The 7540-nt window shown below is 38.6% G+C and overlaps 1 pseudogene; it reads right to left on the reverse strand.

Annotated features, from left to right (window-relative positions):
- Positions 1-4158: 4158 nt before the first annotated feature.
- LOC119518386 lies at positions 4159-6702 on the reverse strand (annotated as a pseudogene).
- Positions 6703-7540: the final 838 nt, after the last annotated feature.

Genomic DNA, 7540 nt, shown 5'->3' on the forward strand with positions numbered 1-7540 from the left:
CCAAGGAGCCAGGCAAGTTTTTCCCTCCCTGTCTCTGATCCTGGTTTTTGTCACTTATGTGTTTGTGGAGATGAGCATGTCTTTCCTGCAGAGTTGCTGTTAGGTCAGTAACGTTATGTCAGTAAAGCACTTTGCAAACCGTAAAATACCATGTGAATGGAATCAAATACCTAGTGGAGATTAGACATTGCATTTTTTTGCAACTGTAAAAACTGCTATTTTGAAACTGTAAAAACTGCTGTCCAGAGCTAACATTTTTGACCATAGTACTTTTTGTGGTGATGGAGACATATAAATCCTATCACATTTTTTATAGCAAATCCATATATAAGGTTTCACAAAACAATACTGCAATGCCTTCTGTTTACACGCTGGTCTAAGGTGTAGGCCTGTGAGGTAAAACGACTCCTTTGTGGTGGAAAAATAATTACTGTGATGACTCTTTGTTTTACGTAAATGTAAAGTACGAGACCCCATCCAATTTTCTTGAGAAAGATAGAATTCAAATTAAAGGTTCTAATTAGTAATATAAAATAAAAAATAATAAAAAAGAAGACAGACTTTGCAATCTAACATAGCTATTTGGTTTTAATTTTGTCTCCACAATCAACTTTGTGACTTTGAGCAATTCTCTTGCTCATTCTGAGCCTTGGTTTCCTGTAAAATATCCCTACCTCATTGGCTTTATCTGGGGAATCTACAACTGCTAGTTGCCAAGATTTATTACTTCTCAGGCACTGCAATAACTGCTTTAAGTACACTCTGTGTGTGTGTGCCTGTGCTTTTATTGAGGTTTGGAGGCTCATAAACCTTTACTTTGGAAATCTGATCGTCAATTTCTGCTATTATATTTTCCTTTACTCCAACTGCCCCTTCCCCATTTTTATGGTTATTGAAGTTACTTTTGAACATGCCAGGCTGCCCCAGCTCAACAAAGAGGACAAGTTTGGTAGCTATTGTGGAATTCTAAGGAGTGAGCAGTATACTCCTGGTTGCTATTGTAACTGAGAAGTTAGGATTTGGGGGAGTGATTATGATTACTGAATCATTATATAGATAGTCCTATTGACTTCCCGGTATATTAGAATAGACAGAGGGAAATACCTGAAATCTCTGAACTGTAATCCAGCTGCCTTGATCTCTGATAATGACTGTATAGCTTTCACCTTGTGACCTTGTGATTGTAAAAACCTGGTGACTGACCCTCCCTTGTACTCCCTTTATCCTTATTTTATTTTATTTTATATTTTATTTTTTACTTTAGAAACTTGTAATCACAAGGGCAATCTCCTAATGCTAATGGAGGAACTTGAATCAGCTCAGAACTAACCACTGACTTGTTTCTAGCACAGTTCCACCCCTACACATTTGTAAATTGTTTCTGCCTATCCTTGCTATCGAGATGGTAATAACCCCGTCTCCCCTCCTTTCTGCTTATACTTGCTACTGAAGTGGTAATGACACTTGTTTGAATCCATAAAAACCTTGAACTCCTTAGACAGAGTTTTAGGCCGATAGGCTGTCTGATCTCCTGCTTTGTGCCTAGCAATAAACTCTTTTTTCTCTTTGAAACCCTGGTGACTCAGGAATTGGTCATTTGAGTGCATCAGGCAAAGAACCCACCACTTTTGATTGGTATCATACTGTGAAATGAAAGGAAAAGAATCCAAGCAGAAGGCAGAACACAGAAGGCTGCAACCGTGACTGCTCACACAGCAGTCCCTTCTCTCTGGGCACTCTAACTCCCAAGGGTCCAACCTCACAGGTCCTGGTGGACTGGATTTAATGAAGGACGTTATTTCTTTGCTAATTCTCCTAATCCTTTATTTGTATGCTGTCTTTGGATTTTGTTGACTGTAACCTCTCTCTATGAATATTTTCTAAGAATGTTATCCCTGTTTTTTTAACATTATGAAGTCTTTCTCAATTGCACAATACCTAGTCTAGAGTTGGCTAGGTGGGCTTAGGTGGATTTTTTTTTTTTCCCTTTCCCTTATATGTTGTTGCTTTTGATTTAGGAGGAGAATTAAAAAGAGGAAACTGCATAATACCTTGAGAGGTTATTGTTCAGAACACTTCAGTTAAACAAATACTTGAGTGTCTCTGTGCAAAATTAGATGCTAGGGATACATGGTCAGTGTGCCAAACAGTTACAAAATTGGAATATTTCATGATCAAGCACTTGATATTATAAAATCAGAAGGGGAGTAATATCACCTGGGTATCAGGGGACGCTTCCATATGGAACTTGAGAAAACGGATACATGTTATCCACGTGGGAAAAAAAAGGGGGGCAGTACGTCGTAGGGAAAGGTAGCAGCATAAGCAAAGCCAGAAGATGTGAAACAACAGGTATGTGGGAAATTTGGTGTTTCACGGAAGTTTGTGGGAGCAGTTTGGAGTTTCATACCATAAAAATGCAAAGTAAAGTATTTTCGGGGTGAGGAAAGGAGAGCAGATAGGGCTCAGGTCAGAGCTGGTAACTCCATATTGTGCTAAGATAAAGGTGTTATCTACCAATAAGGTAACAAGGTTAGAACTGTCATTAGCTAGGTGGATCTGGCTAGTGGGTGGAGGATGAATTTAGAATGTGCAATACTAGAAGTAAGAGGAATAATTAGAAGATCGTTAAAATAGTCCAAGTGAGAGAAATTAAAGGCTTAATTAGGTCAGAGAGGGGGCGATGATGATGACAGTAATGCTAGTATTACCACTGAGAAGAGTAAAATTTATAAAATCCTACTCATCCAGCAGGCTGTGTTTGAAGAATTTAACATGTATTAATTCATTTAATCGTCACATTGACCCTATGAAGTTGATGTTTTTTATCCCCCTTCTACAGAGAAGGAAACTAAGGGTCAGTCAAGTAGCTTGTCAGAGATTCCATAGCTTTACAGTTGAGCCAGGCAGGATTCAGCCAGACCCCTCGTCAGTCTGGCTCTGGGGTCTGTGTTCCTTAACCACTACTCCATGCAGCTTCTCTCGGGATAAGTGACAACAGGGTTTGTTTTTTGTGTATGTTTTAATCAAAGGAAGGTATTCTTTAGCTAATTCCCATAATTAAAAAATAACTTTCTCCCTTGATTAATATGCATTATAGAAAATTTAGGCAGCACTGATAAGGAAAAAAAGAGAAATATAAGAACCAATTCCATCCAGTGTCCTTTTGTTAGCTACTGAAAACAGTTTGGAGTTTCTTTCTGTTTCCTTCCTTCCTTTCCTCTCTCCCACCTCACCCACCTTCAATGTGCATGCATCCTTGTGGGGCATCACTGTAAGGCATTAGGTATTTTGCAATCTTATTTTTAATGATTGCATGATACACCTTTTTAAGTGGTAGGACTTGGTGCCTGGATCAATGTGGGTGGGCAAGGAAGAGAAAAAGTGAAGAATTTAGTATGACTCTAAGATGTATGGCTGTGTGTGTGGTGATGGAATGAAGAACAGAGAACTCTGGAGTATGTATGGGTTTGGGGAGGGGAGAATGTAGTTTAGACATGCTGAGTTTGAGGGACTCGTGGAGGATTTAAGTGAGGATGCCTCAAGTAACTGAATACATGCATCTAAAGACATGTAGAAATCTCTTTTTGCTCCCATTTTATACTTGGAAAATTTGACACTCAAAAGGTAAGTGACTTTCCCAAGATTCAAAACCCTTGTCTGTTTGGCCAAAGTCCATACTTCCTTCATACATTATTTTTACCATTACAAGGGTGGATTAATTAATCAAAAACTTAATTCATGATTTAAAAGACTTAAAAAAATGACCTCACTTCTATTACCTTTTGAAGGTTTACAGCAGGTAAAGTATTTTTGCTCCTATGTACAAAGGTTAAAAAATCATTTTTTTTCCATGAAATACAAGAACAACCAATTTTACCATTGAGTAAAAGTAAAAACTGGGATTCTTTTTAAAATTAACCTCAAGTGGCATTTAGGAATTTAGTCATAGGCTGCTGTGCTGACATCATGACAAACCAAAGTGTAGGGTTGGGTCTAGTTTTATTTTGGTTTTCTTTTCACTGTCCAGTGCTCATGGATTATGTTCTGGAAATGTTCCAGTTGTATGGCAGGAATCCTTTTGGATTCCACCACAGGTATGCTCCTTGGGTGGATGCTGGAGGGTGAGGCACAGTTTGTCGGACCCATGTCAACTACCTAGTAGTCATCAAGGTCAAAGAATTCACCAGCTCTTCCTTGGTATTCCATTCTCTGGAAATCTACTCAGTACCACAAGATACCTCCAATTCCACCAAATCCTTTCACAAACTGGGATCCTTCTTGTGACTTGTCTGTTACAATTTTCAAAGTAGCTCTGAATATTTTACAGTTATTAGCAAACCACTCCAGCAGGGGCATGCTCTCAATCAGCTTATGTTCCTGTCCTTTCTCTTTGTCTGTGAAATGAAATTCATCCTCTTGTTCTGGAACTAGAGAATTTTCTCCTCTTCTGCCTTAGCAATGAAGAACATATTTCATTATATCCAGATTTTCATAGACTATTAGAATCTCTACAGCTCCTGTTTCCAAAACCTTTAGCGTATCTTCAACTCCAAAACAGTACTTGCCCATGCCTTGGCTGATTTCCTCAAAATATCATCCTATTAATTTTTTCTCTTGAATAAATTTCATATTGGAGAGAAAGAACTCCAGTAAATAACTCAATAGCTTGGTTGAATCCATTTTCACCACCATAGGAGATAGCAACTAATTTTAAAACTTTTGATTGCCACCCCTGATGAAACATATCAGATTGCCTCAGTTCAGTTTTAAAGTCAGCTGCTCCAGCTGAAATGAGAGCAGCCACACTCACTTTGTCCCCAGAAATAAACAGCTGCACAGCAGTCTCAGCCACTTTCTGGACATAGTTCTGTCATTTTTCCATTATTAAACGGGCAAAATGCAAAGGAGACTGACCTCCTCTGTTGTTTCTTTAGGGGATCCAGAGTGAATTTGTGCAGAACTTCTCTTGTGTTTCCTTGGAATGCACCAAAAGTTGCACCACTACTACTGTAATAATAATGTTACATAATAATATCATCTGCAAGTAGTGCTGTAAGAGCCTCTGTATGAAATTTGTAGTCACACAAATACAATGATGTATTAATTGGTTTGAAAGCTCAAAGTCATTGTCGACTCTCTTTTCCTTTCTTTCTTCCATTAAAATTGTTTCACAGTAAACAGTGGTGGTACTTCCTTATAAAGTTTGAGTCTTTGTTGGAAAGATGTAATGGCTCCGAGGACTGAAAGGTGGCTTACTCATGGCTTAATGTTGGAAGCAGTTCCAAATTCATCTGCTAACATTTTTGTGACTCATGAAATCTGGTCTTTGGGAGGAATGATTCATGAAATCACGCTTGTGCTAATGTTCCAAGTCTGGGAAGGGCCCCTTCTCGAGCCAACTGTGCAGACCCTCGTCCCTGAGTCAGGAGCTACCCTACCCAGAGCTCCAGAAGGCCGGAGCTGGCGAGTACCTGGTTCTCACCAGGCGGCCACGCGAGCGGCGGGGGGTGGGAGTGGGGGTGAGTTTGGGGGTGGCCAGCCTGAGGGGTCCGGAAACCAGGAGGACACCCGGGGGCCGGATGCAGCGCTCACCGCTAGGCCGCCTTCAAGCTCTTGATGATCCTCTTTATCTTCCAGATCTCCACGTTCCTGTCGGCAGCACTGGGGTCGTCCGCCGTCTTCCCGCCTGCTCCTCCCTAAGAGCCGAGGCCTGGGCGGCATCCGCTGCTCCTCCCGGGGGCGACTCTGTCGCAGGACATCGCCTCGCTCTCTCCAGGCAGCTGCGTGTGTTGCAAAACAGTCTTTTGGATTGTACTCAGTATTCAGCCCGTTTCTCATTCTGGTCACTTCCACCTCTCATTGTCTTCCTCAAACAAGATTTGAGTGGTCTTGTCCCAAGGAGGTTTAGAAGCTGTACTGGTTTAATATTACTTTAAAGATTCTGCAGCTTTTGGCTGTTTATGATCATTTGGCTGTCTGTTCCACTGCTGTTTGAACACACAGGATGCTTTGAAATTAGGGCACTACAAACAAACGTTTTTTGCATATGGATATCCAATATTTCCATCTCCATTTCTTTAAAAGACTGTCTTCTTCGCTGAGTTGCCTTAGCATCTTTATAAAAAGTCAGTTGTCCCTATACCTATGGGTCTGTTTCTGGACTCTCTATTCTGTTCCTTTGATCTATTTGTCTATCTTTGTGCATATAATTGGGTCTTGCTCTTTATCCAGTCGGACAATCTCTGTCTTTAATTGGAGTATTTAGACCATTTTCACTTAATGTGGTTAGGTTTAAGTCTGTCGTTTTGCTATTTGTTTTATATTTGTCTAACATGTTCTTTGTTTTATTTTTCCTCTTTTTATGACTTCTTCTGGCTTATTTTTAAGATGCCATTTTATTTCCTTTGCTAAGAGCTATAACCCTTTGTTGTGTTATTTTAGTGGTTGTTCTATGGCATATAGTATAAATCTTAAATTAACAGTCTCCTTTCAAATGATATATCACTTCATGTATAGTATATGACTCTTATTATGATATACTTCCATTTCTCCCTTCCCAGCGTTTGCACTGTATTGTCATACTTTTACTTACACATGTATTACAAACCCCATAATAGGTTATTTCTTTTTCAATAGTTATCTTTTAAAGAGATTCAAATAAGAAGAAAAAAATCACATATTTACCTTTGCAGTTATCATTTCAGGTGTTCTTCATTCTTCCTTTGTGCAGATCCACATTTTTATTTGGTATTTTCTTTCTGCCTGAAGGATTTCCTTTTATGTGTAGTATGGGTCTGCTGGTGATGTGATTACTTTCAGCTTTTGCACTTCTGAAAACTTTTTTATTTCTCCTTTCATTTTTTAAATACAGCTTTAGTGAGATATTACTCACTATACAATTTACCTGTTTATAGTGTATGATGCTATGGCATATAGTATATTCACAGATAAGTTCAACTATCACTATAATCAATTTTAGAACATTTTCATTGCTTTGAAAACAAACCCCATATTCTTTAGCTATTATCCTCTTATTCACCTAACACCCAGCCCTAAGAAACCACTGATCTACTTTCTGTCTCTATAGATTTGTCTATTTTGGACAATTCATATAAATGGAATCATAAAATATGTGGTCTTTTGTGACTGGCTTCTTTTACTTAATATGATATATTCAAGGTTCATCCATGTTTTCCTGTCAATTTTAAAAGATATTTTTGCTAGGTGTAGAATTCTGGTTTGAAAATTTTTTTCTTACAGTACTTTAAAGATATTTAAAGATGATTTTCTAAGCAGAAATCTTCTGTCATCCTTATCTTTGTTTTTCTTTTTATAACATGCCCTGTCTCCCCACTGGCCAAATTTAAGATTTTCTCTTTACCACTGGTTTGAGCAATTTGATTATGGTATACCTTTGTGGAATATATATATTTCATGTTTCTTATGCATAGGGTTCATTTGAACTTCTTGGATATGTGGGCTTATAGTTTTCATCAAATTTGGAACAATTTGACATCATTTCTTTAACTATTTTTTT

Source organism: Choloepus didactylus, chromosome 22 (assembly GCF_015220235.1).
Source record: "Choloepus didactylus isolate mChoDid1 chromosome 22, mChoDid1.pri, whole genome shotgun sequence".
Taxonomy (NCBI): Eukaryota; Metazoa; Chordata; class Mammalia; order Pilosa; family Megalonychidae; genus Choloepus; species Choloepus didactylus.